The 20,729-nt window shown below is 46.1% G+C and overlaps 1 protein-coding gene across 1 annotated transcript in view; it reads left to right on the forward strand.

Annotated features, from left to right (window-relative positions):
- Positions 1 to 20,729, forward strand: part of LOC115077789 (vomeronasal type-2 receptor 26-like) — a 472,276-nt gene that overhangs the window by 449,927 nt on the left and 1,620 nt on the right. The gene's annotated exons all lie outside the window — the stretch shown is intronic.

The following is a 20,729-nucleotide window of genomic DNA, read 5'->3' on the forward strand; positions in this document are numbered from 1 at the left end:
AAGTACCTGATGGATATCAGTGCAGCCTACTTTTAAATAGCAAAATACAATGTCCACCTTCCTGCCGTAGATGTTGCATCGTGTGCAGCTGGCCAACTCCACCCACAGATGCCTCAGATAAGGTGCTGAGTATCAGCTGCTCAGAGGGAGTGAAGCTGATGTGGCTGCCTTCTCCCTCTGCATTCCTCCTGGCCTGCTTCTGCTTCAAAAGTCTCCTCAGGTCCCTACACGTGTGCAACAATTCCACAATGCTATGGTTGTGGTGGAACACAGAGTTGACAATGTGCCTATCCACTTGCAGATCAGCTCCTTCCTGTAGGCACCCACCCTCTTAGACTTTGTGCCATTCTGGTACCACATGACGTGCTCAACAAGCGTGTCTACCTCAGCTGGCAAGGGCTTGCAAATCAGAGCTCCATGTGCCTGAGACATGGTGAAGGAGAGTGAGTGGGCCAATAGATCCTTTTGTAGGCAGTGTAATTTATGCCTCTCCCTGCATAAATTACACACACACAGGTGGGTCCTATCTGCATGCATAGTAGTTAAGTACGCCTGACATTAAAATTGATGCAAAACATCTGCATGCTGGCTGATTTGTGTGTGCTGCTAAATAACATTAATGGACAAAATGAGCGTTCAGGTCAGTTTGTGTGTATAGCAATTAGAATTGATAGCCAACATGTGCATTCTGGTTGATTTGTGTGCATTGCAATTGAGATTTCTGTGCGCATATGTGTGCTGTTTCATTTCGGCACGTGTACAGAAGGTTCATTACCTATAAGAGTTAATTGTTATTCAGCTTAGGCTTCATCCACTCCTTAACATTGTGGAGGGCCTGGCTGCCTTACTGTATGGGGGAGTGGGTTGATTAGCACCTGGCCATGATTGATTTGACCTTCTCTCTGACCTTGCAATCCAGATCCTACAGTATTCACAATGGCAATTATGGGCACAATACCAGTGCTGAAGCTGTTTAAGCAATCAAGGGGAGCGTTTGTAATGTTCAGCTTCATCATTGTGGAGAACCTTAACACTTGGCTTCCTTGCTGTGTGGGGAAGTGTGTTGATTAGTAGCTGACCATGAATGAGTTGATCTTCCTTCTGACCTTGCAATCCAGATTCTGCAGTAATCACAAATATGTACACATACTGGAGTGTTGTATGATGCTGCTATGCAGGGGTGGGCAATTCCGGTCCTCGAGGGCCGCAAACCAGTCGGGTTTTCAGGATATCCCTAATGAATATGCACGAGAGAGATTTGCATGCACTCTGCCTCGGTCGTATGTAAATCTTTTTCATGCATATTCATTAGGGATATCCTGAAAACCCGACCGGTTTGCGGCCCTCGAGGACCGGAATTGCCCACCCCTGCGCTATAGGAACAAGAGTAAAATGTTTAGGTAAAAATGGTTTGCAAATTTATGCCTAGGCTAGGGGGTCAAGTTAATAATGTTAATCAGTTCAGGGCTATTTGTGTTGAGAGTTTGTAACTCCGATGTGGATTTTTCAGTGATTTCTCTGTTAAAGGATCCATGCCAGATGTTAGCTTTCAAAAATATCTTGCCTGCTTCTCACATCTCTATGTGAGGTCATTAATCAATATATTGTAGCTGTTCACACCTATTAGGGATGTGCAGGCTAAAAGGTTTTCGTTGCGTACGCGATACGTTCTCGTGGGGGGTCAATTCCGTTTCATGCGGTAGTATGGAGAATTCAATAAGTTGTCGATCTGTAAATACGTTACTACTAAATTAACTACAACCCCCCACCCTCCTGACCCCCCCAAGACTTACCAAAACTCCCTGGTGGTCCAGCGGGGAGTCAGGAAGCCATCGCTGCACTCGTTTGCCAGTTTCATCATGGCGCCGATAGCCTGTGTCACAGGGGCTACCGGTGCCATTGGTCAGTCCCTATCACATGGTCACTGGCGCCATCTTCTGCTCCTACCATGTGACAGGGGCTGACCAATGGCACCGGTAGCCCCTGTGACATAGTATGGGCAAAGGCTATCGGCGCCATTTTGAGTCCTGGCGTCGGACGGCAGGTCGCTCCAGGAGCCCCGTTGGACCCACAGGGACTTTTGGCCAGCTTGGGGGGGGGGCTTCCTGACCCCCACAAGACTTGCCAAAAGTCCAGCGGGGGTCCGGGAACGACCTCCTTGCATGCTAGCCGTCCGATCCCAATACTCAAAATGGCGCCGATCGCCTTTGCCCTCACTATGACGGCGATTGGCGCCATTTTGAGACTCAAAATCGCCGTCCAATACTCAAAATGGCGCCGATCGCCATCATAGTGAGGGCAAAGGCGATCGGCGCCATTTTGAGTATTGGGATCGGATGGCCGACGTGAAAGGAGGTCGCTCCCGGACCCCCGCTGGACTTTTTGCAAGTCTTGTGTGGGTCAGGAGGCCCCCCCAAGCTGGCCAAAAGTCCCTGTGGGTCCAACGGGGGTCCCGGAGCAACCTGCCATCCGACGCCAGGACTCAAAATGGCGCCGATAGCCTTTGCCCATACTATGTCACAGGGGCTACCGGTGCCATTGGTCAGCCCCTGTCACATGGTAGGAGCAGAAGATGGCGCCAGTGACCATGTGATAGGGACTGACCAATGGCACCGGTAGCCCCTGTGACACAGGCTATCGGCGCCATGATGAAACTGGCAAACGAGTGCAGCGATGGCTTCCTGACTCCCCGCTGGACCACCAGGGAGTTTTGGTAAGTCTTGGGGGGGTCAGGAGGGTAGGGGGTTTAAATTTTTATTTAGGAGGCCGAATAAAATAGATATCTGTTAAATACGTGGGGTGTCGCGATACGTTTCGCCTCCCCATGTATTTAACAGATAGCAAAAAATAAGTTGCGGATTACAAATACGTGGAAAACGGATGCACACCTCTAACTTCTATGCCACTTGAATCTCTTCCCACTATACTAGCTCGGCTAAATATCTTGTAGCAAGACTGTATTCTACAGCTTTGCATGTAGAAGCCTTTTGAGAGGTAGAGGGGACCTGTATTACATACCAGGGGCAACATAGCCTATTTTCAAGGCTGGGGGCAATCTGAAGCTCTATAAAAGTGGTGAAGTAACAAACTACTTTGCTTTTCATGTCATAAACAATATGAGCATGTCGATGGGTCTACAAGGTGAAAAATGTGGATGTGAAAGAATGTTAAATTGATAGGTAACAATGAGTGTTTCTATAATTTACTATGTATGTGCTGTGATATTTGAAGAGTCTGATTTGCAGATATATTTTGGCCTATGTCTGCCCCATACATGTCTTCACCATCTGTATAGTATTGCAGAGTAGGCATTCTGTCTAATAGTAGAAAAAGGTATAGGGCTGATAAGTACAATAGTGCTCTGTCCCTCAGCAGTTCCTCTTTCACCATGTGTTATTAATGATCCATATGTGCACTACACCTGCCCCCTGTGAGTCTTTAATCTTTCCTTTGTCAGCCATATTAAGTTACAATGTGTAAAAGAAAAACACGTTTACCAAAATATAACAAAAAAATGTTTGCTTCACAGCCCTGAGTGCCTTCCTGCGGCCCATAGCTGTGAAGAAATAATGAGAAGGGTACTATGGAAATCTTAGTCATGTGTTTTTCTACATATGTTGCATGTCCATGTAGTTGGACATCACAGCTGTATGTGTAGCTGGTGAGGGTGTTGCCAATCTTCATTCCAACACTGATGATGCTGACTCTGCCATACCACCTTGGAAGATGTGTTGAAGTTTAACCCAAAAATAAACCAGCCTCATTTTCTTTGTGCATGGTAATTTTAATAAGTTTACTCCCCTTCATCCCCCTTTCCAATAACCTCCCTTGCATGACCCCCATCACCTTCTCTGACCTCCTTTCCTTTCATCCATCACTCTCTTCTCCCTTCCATGACCCCTTCTCTGACCCCTTCCCCCTCCCCCTTCAATCACCCATCACCCCTCCCCTGTTCAACCACCCTGACTATATCTACAATAAACACATCAGTTTAACTGAACAAAATCTTTTACTTAAACTTTTCAAAGAAATAACGTTTGTTTACAAAATCTTAAAAAAAAAATAATGAGAAAGGAACAACTAGGGCTGAAAAATATTTATAGAAAAAAACCAGGGAGTTAGGGAGGCAGGGACAAGGGAGGATGGTCAGGACCTGTGGATGAGAACACCCAGGACCCATACAGCTGCGCCCTGAGGATCACATCCATGTTCCTGACCATCCTATCCTGGAGGACATGTACAGCCCTCAGGTCCTCTCACACTCCCCTCACATAATCACAAAACTCGCGCAAGCTCAGAGGTTCATCATCGAGAGAACATGCTCCTGATGATTAACCTCTGTGATGCTGATGTGAGGGAGGGTATAGAGGAACAAGAGAGCCATGCATGCCTTCCTGGGCCAGCAAAGGATGGCTTGTTTGTGTCCCTGCATTCCTAACTCCCTGGGCAAAACGGGGAGGGCGCTCTATGTGTGTGTGTGGGGGGGGGGAGTTTAGGGAGAGGCCCGGGTGTGCCTCTTGATGTGGGGGTGGCCAATGCCTTTGATGTTGCCTTGGGGTGGGGGGGAGGGGAATCTGGATCCCCCTGGAACGGTTCAGGTGCAGGAACGGTCCAAGTGCAGCTGGTTCAGGTGCAGGAACTGGGCCTGGCCTTTTTCTTCCTGTTCAGGTTCTGCAGCATTTTAAAACAAAAGCAGAGGTAAAAAAACCCTGTACATTAATGTGGAAAAACATGTAAGAACATTCCATTAGCATGGAAGGCTCACTTACCACCAGGCCCAGTCTGCTCTGCCCGCAGATGCTCCAGCCACCTCCTCTTGTTTAGGCACAGTCACCGGGCCTTCTTCAGATCCTCTGTCTATTGGAAAAAATGGAAAGAGTACCGTGAGTGTACTCTGTAGATGCTAATAGGACTTGCATATGCTATGTGACAATGAATGCTATAACCACATTTCCAACCATGAAGACCCGTGATACTGAGGTTCAATAGACATGAAGCAAATAAGTTTTGTGGTTTACATTACACTCTCCATCCATAACCCTATACTATAACATTCTGTTTCTCACTCACTTTCCTCCTCCCAGGCCTAACGTGACCTTCACACTGACAGTGCCCCCATCTGCAGTAAATTGCATAACTGTAATGGATAAATAAACAACAACAAAATGGACTGGCTAAACCACACTATCCAACCATACACCACACAAAGGAATCTCAGATCCTCCAACACAGGTCTCCTCTCCATCCCAAATCTCAAAAATGCTCACCTCAATACAACACACAAACGTGCCATTACAATAGCTGGCCCTACCCTATGGAACTCCCTCCCCACACATCTCAGAAACGAACCCTCACCACAAGTCTTTAAAAAACAGCTAAAAACATGGCTGTTCTTGAAAGCCTTCCCTCCGGATTCCCAACCTCCTCAAATGCATGTTCTTGAAAACCTTCCCACGTGACCCTAACATGCACTAACGCATAACCCCCCCCCTCACAACCACCCCTCTTTTCCCCCCTATCCCCCCCACCCCCCCTTTCACCACCCCAACACACCCCTACCCCATTCCCACTCCCTCTCCCCCACACCATAGCCTCCAACACCAGATCTAATCGTAAGCAAGTCATACTGTATTTATTGTATATAGGATATATGCTATAAATTATACTCACATTCTCTTGTATTCATAAGTTACAATGTTTTTTACTTTAATAGTTTAATTTAATTGTTATCTTGTTAAATGTAAAATAGGGCAGTTCTCGCCCTATTCATCTTGTTACCTGGAAACCGATGTGATATCTCGATCGAATGTCGGTATACAAAATAAATAAATAAATAATAAATAAATAAATAAAGACTGTCAACTTACTCCACGGGGGTGGGAAGCCCTCTGGTTGAAGAAGGCTTGCACATCCCTCCAGGCCTTCCTCACTCGGGGGTAGTTCATTCTCCGGCCTCTGATAGAGAATAAAATCCCTTCTTTCTCCACCACCAGGGACGCAAGCAGAGAACGTCCCTGGTGATGAAGTTAGGCTGCCTGCCCCTGCCAGCCATTTTGCACGCACTATAGGAGCAGAAAGTCCATCCCTCGCATTGGCGTGTGCATGCGAATGCATGGCATTTTATTTATTTATTTAATTTAAAAAATTTTCTATACCGTCGTTAAGTTAAATACCATCACAACGGTTTACAGAAGGGCACGATAAAGAGAAATATGGGTGGTATAGATTACAAATTACTCGTGTGCCATCATAGTACGGTAACAATTTAAAATAATAAACTAGGTGTGTAAATTAAACCTGATTGTTAGGAACAAATTAGGCAGTTTGATTTTAACATTAATGTGCTTATGTAGGTTACTAAAAATTTCTAGCTTGGTGCATCCTTATCGCTCAACTATTTTTCTCCTTTTCTTTATCTTTATAAAATGCTTGTTTAAAAAGCCAGGTTTTCAGATTAGTTTTGAATAATTTCAGATTTGTCTGTAGTCTTATTTCGAGTGGCATGGTATTCCAGAGTACAGGACCAGCCAGTGACAGTGCTCTTTCCCTTACTTGCGTGAGATGTGCTGATTTGACAGAGGGGACAGTTAGTAGAGCTTTATTTGCAGATCTCAGGTTTCTTTGTGGTACATGCACGCGCAGTGCCGTGTTAAGCCAGTCGGCTTTATCATCATGGATTAGTTTATGGATTATACAAAGTGTTGTGGTCCCGGGCTGTACCCCGGTCCCTTCACCTACAATCGGGGGCAGCCCGGGCCGTTTCGCGAAGGTTTCAGGCCTCCAGGCCCTCCAACGTGTCTCTCCCTCCTCGGGAGAGACGCCGACGGCTCGATGCGGCTGGCCACGCCCCCTGACGCGTGCGCGCGGGGAGGAGCTCCCCTTAAAGGGGCCAGCGTGGGAAAATCCATACTGCACTTGTGGATGACGTCAGATGCCCTCAGGGTATATGTACCCTGCTTCTACTACAATCCAGTGCCTTGCAACAAGGTTCCCGAGGTTGGTTTGTGCTGCTGTGGTCTTGGTTGTCTTCGTCCTGCTTCTGCCTTCCCTCCACTGTTGATTCTTCTGGCTTGACCCCTGGACTGGCTTCGGATCGTTCTTCTGGCTCTGACCCCTGGACTGGCTTCGGATCGTTCTTCTGGCTCTGACCCCCGGACTGGCTTTGGATCGCTCTCTGGCTCTGACCTTGGACTGACTGCGGACCACTCTCTGGATACCGACCCCTGTACTGGCTACGGACCACCCATGGACTCCGACTCCTGGACTGACTTCTGGATTTCCTACGACCTGCTGGAGGCGCTAGCCGTCTGGACCCACGACCTGCAGGAGGCGCCTGCATCCGGATTATCCACATCCTCTGGAAATCGCCTAAGTCCCAGCGGCCGTGTCCCTACAGGCTCCTCCTGGGGGGACTTCGGCTTCCAGGGTGAATCTCCTAAGTCCCAGCAGCTGGGCTCCTAAGGGCTCCTCCCGGAGGAGTACCGGTCTCCAGGGCGAAGAGTCTTCTTCTTCTTCGGTCCAACAGCGTCCATCCGTCCAGTAGGGTTTTGTCCTTGGTCGCAAAGGACTTCATCTTCCACCAGAGCGTCAGCCAGCTTCGAGCTTCCAAACCGCCTCCTGGTTGGGACTTCGCTGTGTATTGCCACAGCACTCTATCTTCTGTTCCAACCAACTCAAGGGTCCACGAACGTAACACAAAGTGCTTTATATTGTATTCTTTGTTCAATTGGAAGCCAGTGGAGTTCAGCAAGTGTTCCTGTAATATGGTCACTCTTTTTTTTGCCTATCAAAACTCTGGCAGCGGAATTTTGCAATATTTGCAGAGGCCAAATTGTAGGTTGAGGAAGTCCTAAAAGCAGGGAGTTACAAATATTTATTTATTTATTTATTTATTTATTTAAGGTTTTTATATACCGGCAATCACGAGAACATATCTTGCTGGTTTACATGAAACGGGAGTGCATTAAATACATCAAACTAGAACTCAGGTGACCGAAAGTACAGTTACAATTAACAAGGGTGGCAGAACTTGGTGAAGAGGAAGAAAAAGGAAAGAATAAATGGTTAAACGATATACAAGTCACATTACAAGTTATGTACAAATGGCATGATTAATGGCTGAATGTTTTGAGGAGTCCTTGGGTTGTGTCCTTGGATTGTGTCATTAAATTGTGTCTTGGAAAGCTTGCTTGAATAACCAAGTCTTAAGTCTTTTCCTAAAAGTTGGGAGGCAAGGTTCACAAATATATGTGTGCATAAATATATGTGTGAATAGCAGAGCGTGCTGCAACGTGCACAAATATGCACACTGCACATAATGAATGCAGACAACTATTGGGCGAAACATGCACATACTTTGAATAGATTATGCACATATGCTCAAATTTTGTAAAATACATGCCGCCCGCGATGCATCCTGCCCTGCGCACTTTTATGACTGCGTCATAAAATCTACCCGTCATAAAATCTGCGTCATAAAATCTACTTTTAAAATCTACCCAAAATGTGCAATTTATTCCAATACCAATAAACAAATCATAGTCTTACCCCCTATTCTTTGATAACCACTGAAAAAATATAATATTATGTAACTACTGCAGTTTGGATAATTTTTCTCTTTGTATATCACTTGTCCACATTAAATTGAATCTGCCATTTGGATGCCCAGTCAGGGTCCTCCTGAATTTTCTCACAATTATCTTGTGAATTAACAACTTGCATTGCTAGTTATCTTAAAAAGCACTGGTCCCAGCACAGATTCCTGGAGCCCTCATACATTCCTCTATCAAGGAAGCTGACCATTTAGTCCTAGTCTCCCTTTCCTACATCCTCTGCCTTCTCCCTGCCATGCTTGTTGCCTTTTGCCCATCATTTGGAGACTTGGGACTTTTTCCATTCTGGGTGACAACTTTGCACCTTTTATGATACTTTGGTGTTATCAGGCCAGTTTGTCAGTCACTTTCACCCTCTACCACTGTCCAGAGGGATTTTTTTTTTTTGCCTCTTATGGTGCTTTTTTCCTCTTCATGGACCCTTCAGCTCTTCATACCACACATGGTGTCTCTTCGCCCCCTCAAAACGCTTTGAAGGGATTCTTACCAATTTCTTGGCACCTTCTTTTGAGGTCTTGGGGTGTTTTTCCCATTCTAGTTATCCTCTTTACAGATTATACTAGGGTGTGTGCCCCTAGATCAGAATGAGAAGGTCAAAGAATATAAGCATTTCCTCCTAGGCCACCAGTTTGATGGTTCTTCATTTTCTTCCCCCTCGGTCTGGTTCTCACAGTTTGTTGATGACTCTAGGGTGGTTTATCCATAAAAGACCTAATTCAGCATGAAGAAATACAAGTAGAACAGAAAACAGAGAAAAGTAATCAGTTACATATTCTGAAGGTGGATAGAGTTTGCCAGATTCTAGGGATGTGAATCGTGTCCTCGATCGTCTTAACGATCGATTTCGGCTGGGAGGGGGAGGGAATCGTATTGTTGCCGTTTGGGGGGGTAAAATATCGTGAAAAATCGTGAAAAAATCGTTAAAAAATCGAAAAAATCGAAAAATCGAAAAACCGGCACATTAAAACCCCCCAAAAACCCCCCCCCGACCCTTTAAATTAAATCCCCCACCCCCAAATAACTTAAATAACCTGCGGGTCCAGCGGCGGTCCGGAACGGCAGCGGTCCGGAACGGGCTCCTGCTCCTGCATCTTGTCGTCTTCGGCCGGCGCCATTTTCCAAAATGGCGCCGAAAAATGGCGGCGGCCATAGACGAAAAAGATTGGACGGCAGGAGGTCCTTCCGGACCCCCGCTGGACTTTTGGCAAGTCTCGTGGGGGTCAGGAGGCCCCCCACAAGCTGGCCAAAAGTTCCTGGAGGTCCAGCGGGGGTCAGGGAGCGATTTCCCGCCGCGAATCGTTTTCGTACGGAAAATGGCGCCGGCCATACGCGTATGGCCGGCGCCATTTTCCGTACGGAAAATGGCGCCGGCAGGAGATCGACTGCAGGAGGTCGTTCAGCGAGGCGCCGGAACCCTCGCTGAACGACCTCCTGCAGTCGATCTCCTGCCGGCGCCATTTTCCGTACGAAAACGATTTGCGGCGGGAAATCGCTCCCTGACCCCCGCTGGACCTCCAGGAACTTTTGGCCAGCTTGTGGGGGGCCTCCTGACCCCCACGAGACTTGCCAAAAGTCCAGCGGGGGTCCGGAAGGACCTCCTGCCGTCCAATCTTTTTCGTCTATGGCCGCCGCCATTTTTCGGCGCCATTTTGGAAAATGGCGCCGGCCGAAGACGACAAGATGCAGGAGCAGGAGCCCGTTCCGGACCGCTGCCGTTCCGGACCGCCGCTGGACCCGCAGGTTATTTAAGTTATTTGGGGGGGGGTTCGGGAGGGTGGGGGATTTAATTTAAAGGGTCGGGGGTGGGTTTTAGGGGGTTTTAGTGTGCCGGCTCACGATTCTAACGATTTATAACGATAAATCGTTAGAATCTGTATTGTATTGTGTTCCATAACGGTTTAAAACGATATTAAAATTATCGGACGATAATTTTAATCGTCCTAAAACGATTCACATCCCTACCAGATTCCATTTACACAAAACCAGAAAATCACTAAATCAACGTATAGAACAACCAGACTCCAGCTACATAGCAACTCTATACACTTTTCTGGAAAACCATACTACATTTGTTTGTGAAACCATTTAGATATCCTGAAAGTGATAATAGACTTGTTAAACAAGCCTAATTCACAGGAGAATCACTATTCTACCCAGCAACTAGATCAAGTTCCAGCAGAGAAGGTAATCAAAGCTTATTTCCAGGCTGATACTTATCCCACTTCATTCTCTTGTACTGATTACAGAATGACTGGCATCTCACATGCCATTCTGCCTTACTGCTATGCTCCTCATGTTCCAGCAGAGAATGTAATCAAAGCTTATTTCCAGACAATGATACTTATCCCACTTCATTCTCTTGTACTGATTACAGAATGACGGGCATCTCCCATGCCACTCAGCCTTACTGCTATGCTCCTCATGCTTCTCCTTTGGAGTCTTTGTGCCACTCAACCTTACTACCATGCCAAGATTTCATAACTTGGGGTTCTTTATCACACTATGCTTTGAGGAATACTCCAGCTCTTTCACTTTGATGGGTTCTTGGCAGCCTGGGGGGGGGGGGAGGGGCAGCTGTGCACCTCTCAGGTCCTTTTGAAAAATTGATGCTACTCTTCCTGCCTTTTGGTAACATTATTGGTGCCTTGGGACTTTTCCTGCCACCTTTCATGGTGTCTTAGCATGATGCCACTTTTGATACCACTTTACCTCTTGTGATGCCATCAAGGGTTCATATCACTATTGCTGGTGCTCCGTTTTGGCACGTTGGGGGTTTCTTCCTCCTCTCACTGCTTCCTCCTCTCACTGCTTCCTTGCCATGGACTATTTATACCACTTTTTGTGCCACATGGCCACCGCCTAAGTACCATGGGGATTTCTCCTTCTAGTATTTTCTTCTATATGTCACATGAAAAATGAAGAGAGAACCACTTTTCTGGAGTCCAAAATAGACTGCAATGCTTATCCCACTGACTTTAATGGAAAAAATGAATTAATTAATACAACGAATTAATATATATTTGACACTAATAAAACAAATTTACATCCCTTCAAAATGAATGAAGAAACAAAAACAAATTGCTACTTTTCTGCACATCACTAAAAACAAGGGGACACTCCATGAAACAAAAAAATCATGGAAAGTACTTTTTTACTCAGCACACTATCAAGCTGTGGAATTTGTTGCCAGAGGATGAAGTCAAGGTAACTGGCATAGTGGGGTTTAAAAGAGTTTGGATAAGTTCCTGGAGGAAATGTTCACAACCCATTATACAGGTAAGAACATAAGAAATTGCCATGCTGGGTCAGACTAAGGGTCAATCAAGCCGAGCATCCTGTTTCCAACAGAGGCCAAACCAGGCCACAAGAACCTGGCAAGTACCCCAATATCTAGAAGATCCCATGCTACTGATGCAATTAATAGCAGTGGCTATTCCCTAAGTAAACTTGATAAAAAGCCGTTAATGGACTTCTCTTCCAAGAACTTATCCAAACCTTTTTTGAACCCAGCTACACTAACTGCACTAACCACACCCTCTGGCAACAAATTCCAGAGCTTAATTGTGCATTAAGTGAAAAATAATGTTCTCTGATTAGTCTTAAATGTGCTACTTGATAACTTTGTGGAATGCCCCCTAGTCCTTCTATTATTCATCTACTCGTTCAAGACCTCTCATGATCTTAAAGACCTCTATCATATCCCCCCCCCCCTCAGCTGTCTCTTTTCCAAGCTGAACAACCATAACCTCTTCAGCCATTCCTTATAGGGGATCTTTTATCCCCTTTATCATTTTGGTTGCCCTTCTCTGTACCTTCTCCATCACAATTATATCTTTTTTGAGATGCAGAAACTAGAATTGTATACAGTATTCAAGCTGTGGTCTCACCATGGAGTGATACAGAGGCATTATGCCATTTTCTGTTTTATTCCTAGCATTCTGTTTGCATTTTTGACTGCGGCAGCACACTGAGTTGACGATTTCAATGTATTATCCACTATGATGCCTAGGTCTTTTTCCTGGGTGGGAGCTCTTAATATGGAACCTAACATCATGTAACTACAGCAAGGGTTATTTTCCCCTGTATGCAACACCTTGCACTTGTCCACATTAAATCTCATCTGCCATTTGGATGCCCAAACTTCCAGTCTTGCAAGGTCCTCCTGAAATGTATCTCAATCTACTTGTGATTTAACAACTCTGAATAATTTTGTATCAACCACAAATTTGATAACCTCACTCGTTGTATTCCTTTCCAGATCATTTATAAATATATTGGAAAGCACCGGTCCAAGTACAGATCCCTGAGACACTCCACTTTTTACCCTTTTCAACTGAGAAAATTGACCATTTAAACCTACTCTCTGTTTCCTCTTTTTTAACCAGTTTGTAATCCACAAAAGGACATCGCCTCCTATCCCATGACTTTTTAGTTTTCGTAGAAGTCCCTCATGAGGGACTTTGTCAAATGCCTTCTTAAAATCTAAATACATTACATCTACTGGTTCACCTTTATCCACATGTTTATTAACCCCTTCAAAAAAAATGAAGCAGATTTGTGAGTCAAGATTTCCCTTGAGTAAATCTATGTTGACTGTGTTCCATTAAACATGTCTTTCTATATGTTCTACGATTTTGATCTTGAGAATAGTTTCCACTATTTTTCCTGGCACCGAAGACAGGCTCACTGGTCTATAGTTTCCAAGATTGCCCCTGGAGCCCTTTTTAAATATTGGGGTTACATTAGCCACTAGGGATGTGAATCGTTTTAGGACGATTAAAATTATCGTCCGATAATTTTAATATCGTCTTAAACCGTTATGGAACACAATACAATAGAGATTCTAACGATTTATCATTATAAATCGTTAGAATCGTGAGCCGGCACACTAAAACCCCCTAAAACCCACCCCCGACCCTTTAAATTAAATCCCCCACCCTCCCGAACCCCCCCCAAATGAGTTAAATAACCTGCGGGTCCAGCGGCGGTCCGGAACGGCAGCGGTCCGGAACGGGCTCCTGCTCCTGAATCTTGTTGTCTTCAGCCGGCGCCATTTTTCAAAATGGCGCTGAAAAATGGCGGCGGCCATAGACGAACACGATTGGACGGCAGGAGGTCCTTCCGGACCCCCGCTGGACTTTTGGCAAGTCTCGTGGGGGTCAGGAGGCCCCCCACAAGCTGGCCAAAAGTTCCTGGAGGTCCAGCGGGGGTCAGGGAGCGATTTCCCGCCGCGAATCGTTTTCGTACGGAAAATGGCGCCGGCAGGAGATCGACTGCAGGAGGTTGTTCAGCGAGGCGCCGGAACCCTCGCTGAACGACCTCCTGCAGTCGATCTCCTGCCGGCGCCATTTTCCGTACGAAAACGATTCGCGGCGGGAAATCACTCCCTGACCCCCGCTGGACCTCCAGGAACTTTTGGCCAGCTTGTGGGGGGCCTCCTGACCCCCACGAGACTTGCCAAAAGTCCAGCGGGGGTCCGGAAGGACCTCCTGCCGTCCAATCGTGTTCGTCTATGGCCACCGCCATTTTTCGGCGCCATTTTGGAAAATGGCGCCGGCTGAAGACAACAAGATTCAGGAGCAGGAGCCCGTTCCGGACCGCTGCCGTTCCGGACCGCCGCTGGACCCGCAGGTTATTTAACTCATTTGGGGGGGGTTCGGGAGGGTGGGGGATTTAATTTAAAGGGTCGGGGGTGGGTTTTAGGGGGTTTTAATGTGCCGGTTTTGCGATTTTTAGATTTTTCACGATTTTTCACGATATTTTACCCCCCCAAACGGCAACAATACGATTCCCTCCCCCTCCCAGCCGAAATCGATCGTTAAGACGATCGAGGACACGATTCACATCCCTATTAGCCACCCTTCAGTCTTCAGATACAATGGATGATTTTAATGATATGTTACAAATTTTCACTAATAGATCAGAAATTTCATTTTTTAGTTCCTTCAGTACCCTAGGATGCATACCATCTGGTCCAGGTGATTTGCTATGCTTTAGTTTGTCAATCTGGCCTACTACGTTGACCAGGTTCGCAGTGAATTGGTTCAGTTCGTCTGGCTCATCACCCTTGGTAACCATCTCCGGAAGTGGTATCTCCCCAACATCCTCATTAATAAACATGGAAGCAAAGAGTTCATTTAGGGGTAGATTTTATAAATTTGAGCATGAGTATCCATGTGCGCATGCTATCCAGCACGCACACATGGACGCCCAAATTAACATGTGTGTGCAGGTGCGTGCATGTTATAAAATCTGGGATCGGCGTGTACAAGGGGCTGCACAATTGTGCACCCTGAATGAGCTGATGCCCGCAGCCTTCCCCAGTTCCCTCCCAGATCACTCTAATTTTGGAGAGGCCTGGCTGGGAAATTCTCAACCCCCTACCCTAACATCTCTTCCCCTTCCCCTAACCAACTAACCCCTATCCCTGTCATAATCCCCCCAAAATTATTTTGCCTGCTGTGCCTGCAGGCACCCGGCCGGCACACAATCTTCCGACATAGCAGCAAATGGCTGCTGTGCTGGAGGCCTCTGGCCCCTCCCTCTCCCCTCCGCTCTCCCTCCCCATCCCTTTCCCAAAGCCCCAGGACTTAGACCAGTCCCGGGGCTTTACACGCATTGCCGGGATTTTGTAAAATAGGCCCAGCATGAGTAGGGCTTATCAAATATACCCCTTAGTCTTTCTTCAATGGCCTTATTTTCTCTAAAAGCCCCTTTAACCCCTCCATCATCTAATGGTCCAACAGCCTCCTTCACAGGTTTCTTGTTTCGGATACATTTTAAAAGTTTTTATTATGAGCTTTTGCCTCTACGGCCAACTTCATTTCAAATTCTCTCTTCGCCTGTCTTATCAATGTTTTATACTTGACAATGCTTATGTTTTATCCTATTTTCTTCAGATGGATCCTTCTTCCAATTTTTGAAGGATTTTTTTTGGCTAAAATAGCCTCTTTCACCTCACCTTTTAACCATGCCGGTAATCGTTTTGCCTTCCTTCCACCTTTCTCAATGCATGGAATACATATGGACTGTGCCTCTAGGGTTGTATTTTTAAGCAATGTCCAAGCCTGTTGAACACTTTTAACCTTTGCAGCTGCACCTTTTTTTCTATTTTCCTCATTTTATCAAAGTTTCCCCTTTTGAAAGTTTAGTGTTAGAGCTGCAGATTTACTTATTGTCCCCCCCCCCCCCCCTTCCAGTTATTATTTTAAATTTGATCATGTTATGATCACTGTTGCCAAGTGGCCCCACCACTGCTACCTCTCTCACCAAATCCTGCATTCCAATAAGAATTAAATCTACTTTATGGGATCTACTAGGGTTTTTTTTAACCAAGATTGGCTACAGCTGAAGACAGGATGATAGATTCAACAATATGATCCAGTATATTGATTATTTTTGATCTTATATTTAGCTGTTCTTGACCTATTGTTGCCAATTTAAAAGGCCCTAGTCTCAGTGTCAGGTGGCACCATGATTTTTGGGCTGTAAAGCAAAACTTGTTTTATGGCCTTATGGATAGATTTTAATTTGGCCATGTGCGTAAATTCTGGCTTTTACACACGTGGCCATGCCTCGTGGGCACTGAGACAATTTTCAAAGAGGCCGGCCACACGTGTAAAGGCCTGTACATGAAGTGCCAGCCTTTCTGCAAGGGGTTGGCCGGGGGACAAGTTCTGTGGCGATGAGCAGCAAGGGGTTGTTCCTTTTTGAGAGGTATGTAAATTTGACAGGAAAGGAATCCAAAATAAACATAAAATATTTGATATCACCCCTCAAAAAAAAGAACCTGAAATAAACTAAAAAAAAAAAAAAATAATAATAATAATAATAATAATTCTGTACATTCTTCTAACAAAATTTCCAGATAGTTTTAATTCAGAGAGCGGAGTCTTGGGTCCTACTATTATACAAATTTAAGGCAAGAATTAACCATGAAAACAGGTTGATCTTCAAGTATATAAACTTAGTTTCAATTATAAAAAATTAAATATTTAGAATAGAAGATCTAGAAATCTGTTCAGTATATCCTGACTGGGAATGACAATGACCTGAGGGTCTTCAATTGCTCTCTGCATTAATTTGTTTTATATATACACCAATAAATACAAATTGGGAGAACATATTTTTTTATTTAAAAGAAATATTTATTAATGGTATCAAACATTTTTTAAAAGTACAAAGCTACAAAAACTACAAAGACATAAATGTTGAAAAAAGTGACAAAATACAACGGGGGGTGCCAAAACATACATATATCAAAAATATTATATTAAAGCGTTATATAGATGTCATTTTATCAATTATCTTCAAAGAGGCTGTAACGTAAAACAGTCCTTAACAGCCCAATAAACTTGTATACAACCATAGAATCATTCAAAAGATGCAGCTGTTAAGTTATTCAAAGGTTGATAGAAGACAATGCTGATGTTGAAAACGAACAAATACGGGCAAATTTTAAATTGCCCGTGTGCGATAAATCACCCAGGCATATTTAGAAGTGGCCTGGATATGAGCATAACCCTCGTTATGCACACAAGAACTGGGCTGAAGAAAAGGGACGGTCTGGTGGCAGGGAGGGGAGAGGTTGGAGGTGCTAGTACAGTGGCCATTTGCCGCTGTGATGTGGAAGTGTGCATCAGCCGACTGCGGGTGCATGCAAGTTGCTTCTGATCTGGAGGAGCAACAACTTAAGGCCTGGATTTATCAAAATGCAATAAGTATCGCATGCGATAGCAAAAGGGGCATGTTTTATGCTAATATACAGTTTATCGCAATTTGCGCTAATTACCTATGCAAAGAGCTAAGTTAGCACAAATTGCAATAACATTTTCAGACTTTGCGATAAGTGCCATACCTGTTGCATTTCCTGCATTCAACCACTGGGGGTCCATTATTAATGGGGGGGGGGGGGGGGGGAGGGAGGGAGGGAGAGGGAGAGAGAGACAAGCCATAATGTCCTCTCCCTAGATAGGTATTTATAGGTATTTGTATCCCTATGATAGGCCCACCTAGTAACTCGAGGTGAGGTTTAGGTATTAGTGTAGGGGGTAAGGGACCACTTTGACATTCAATGTGAGATGTACAAACAGAATAGTGGTCTCTTGTGAAGATTTGATGGCCTTCGGAGTGAGGAAACTCATTCCAAGATGAGATTTGGGCACTGTTCTCTCCACCTAGCTTGATGTTACCCAGGTAGAGAGTCCATCAAGCTAGGTGGAGAGAACATTGCCCAAATCTCATCTTTGGGTAGTTTCCTCACTCTGAAGGCCATCAAATCTTCACAAGATACCACTGTTCTGTTTGTATGTCTCACATTGAATGGCAAAGTCACCCCTAACTTTCTACACTAATACCTAAACCTCACCTCGAGTTACTAGGTGGGCCTATCATAGGGATGCAAATACCTATCTAGGGAGAGGACACCATGGCTAGTCTCTCTCTCTCAACCTACTCCAACAGGCCTTTCAGGAGACATCACAAAATGCAATAAAACCTTACCACAAGCTATCACACAGCTTAATGTAATTGAAAAAGGGGTAATTAAAATCAGCATTAAGTCTGTGCAATAGCATTTTGCAGACTGGCAAACCCAGCCCACCCCTAACTCCTCTACTTTTTCAAATTTGCATCACATCATATGATATGGTACTATCGCATGCGTTAATGGGGCTTTTCGCATGCGATAAGCCCTTAATGCATGCGAAAACGCCTTAGTGCATTTTGATAAATGACCCCCTAAGAGATCAAAAAAAAAAAAAAAACAGGAAGTAGGCTACATTTAGGGGGTGGGGAGGAAAGGACAAGGGAAAGGGAGGTTAGGGTAGGTGGTAGGGAAGTTCCCTCACAGCCCTCTCCTTAACTGGAGCGGACTGGGAAGGAACTGGGGAATGCTGGGATGTGTCACTGCACAAAACTAACAAAAAACTATCCCCTCATGCGCGCGCAATGCACACATGCCAGTGCACGCATTTTATAAAATCAGCGCATCCATGTGTGCAACAAGTAGCGCGTGTACATGGATGCATGAATGCACCTATTTAAATCTACCCCATAATGTTGTCCCTGAAGATAAGAACTCCGACAAAGGCCATATGTTTCTCCGTGATGGACTCCTCAGGGGGTAATGTCTCATAAGAAGAAACATGTATTACATTCTACTATATAACAATTAGGGGTAGATTTTATAAATTTGCGCGAGCGCGTACTTTTGTTCGCACACCAGGCGTGAACAAAAGTACGCTGGATTTTATAAGATACGCGCGTAGCCACACGTATCTTATAAAATCCGGAATTGGCGCGCGCAAGGGGGTGCACATTTGTGTAACTTACGCGCGCTGAGCCCGGCGCACGCTGCCTGTTTCCTCCGAGGCCGCTCCGAAATCGGAGCGGCCTCGGAGGGAACTTTCTTTCCACCCCCCCGCACCTTCCCCTCACTTCCCCTACCTAACCCACCCCCGCGGCCCTATCTAACCCCCCCTTACCTTTGTTGCCAGATTTACGCCTGCCGAAAGCTGGTGTAAATCTGCGCGCGCCAGCGGGCTGCTGGCGCTCCATCACCTGACCCGGGGGCTGGTCCGGAGGCCTCGACCAAGCCCCCGGGCCGGCGCCACGCCCCCGGTCTTACCCAGAACCACCCCCTGACCCCGTACATGCCCTAGACACGCCCCCCTCCCCGCCCCTTTTACGAAGCCCCGGGACTTACACGCGTCCCGGGGCTCTGCGCGCCGGTGGCCTATGCAAAATAGGTGCGCCGGCGCGCGAGTGCCCTGCACGTGTAACTCCGGCCAGATTTACGTGTGCAGGGCATTTAAAATCCAGCCTTTAATGTGCCACTGAAAAGTCCACATGTTATAGCTTCAATTTGGTTCTCAAAAAATGATATACGAAGCATTCTTCCCACTGCTTACTGAAGTGTGGGAATGAGCAGGTTCCATTCCATTCTTATATTCAGGTACAACATTATGGGGTAGATTTTATAAATGTACGCGCAGGCGTACTTTTGTTCGTGTACCAGGCACGAACAAAAGTACGCTGGATTTTATAAGATACGCGCATAGCCGCGTGTATCTTATAAAATCCGGGGTCGGCGCGCGCAAGGGGGTGCACATTTGCGCAACCTGCGTGCGCCGAGCCCAGCTCGCGCTGCCTGTTCCCTCCGAGGCCGCTCCGATTTCAGAGCGGCCTCGGAGGGAACTTTCCTTCCGCCTCCCCTCACCTTCCCTTCCCCTCCCTTCCCATACCTAACCCACCCCTCGGCCCTATCTACACCCCCCTCTACCTTTGTTGGCAGATTTATGCCTGTGGAAAGCAGGCGTAAATCTGCGCGCGCGAGCGGGCTGCTGGCGCACCATCACCCGACCCGGGGGCTGGTCCGGAGGCCTCGACCACGCCCCTGGGCTCGGCGCCACGCCCCCGAGCCCACCCCTGAAACGCCACATCACTCACGGCACGCCCCCGAAACGCCGCGTCATTCCTGGCACGCCCTATGACACGCCCCCGACATGCCCCTCCATGCAAGCCCCGGGACTTACGCGCATCCCGGGGCTTGCGCGCACTGCCAAACCTATGCAAAATAGGCTCGGCGTGCGCAGGGGGGGTTTGGGGTAGGTTTTCGGTTGGTACGCGCGTATCGTACGAGCGTACCCCTTTGAAAATCTACCCCACTATGTTTATAAAATGACATCAATATAAGTTTAATATAATACTTTTGATATTATGTGCATGTTTGACTGCACAGTATAGTGTCATTTATTTTCATTACTTATGTCTTAGTAGTTTTTGTTGTATTGTACTTAAAAAAAATGTTGATACCATTAATTAATAAATTTTCTTTTAAATAAAAATATTTTCATTAGAGTTGCCCCTATTTGTATTTATTGGTATTCAATTGTTTTGAACAGTATTTAGTTTTGTTTGCCTGATATATATATATATATATATCTACTAGATAAGGGAGCCCTGACCGACGTGCCGCAAATGCACAGTAGAGAGCAGCTCTACCGCGCATGCGTGCACGTCGGCCAGAGCAGAGCGTGCCCGGAAAAAAAAATGGCGCCTGCTCCTTAGGAGCAGCAGCGGCGCGCATGCGCGCGAGGCAGGGAGGAGCAGTAGCGG

The sequence above is a fragment of the Rhinatrema bivittatum genome, chromosome 16 (genome assembly GCF_901001135.1).
Source record: "Rhinatrema bivittatum chromosome 16, aRhiBiv1.1, whole genome shotgun sequence".
In the NCBI taxonomy this organism is placed as follows: domain Eukaryota; kingdom Metazoa; phylum Chordata; class Amphibia; order Gymnophiona; family Rhinatrematidae; genus Rhinatrema; species Rhinatrema bivittatum.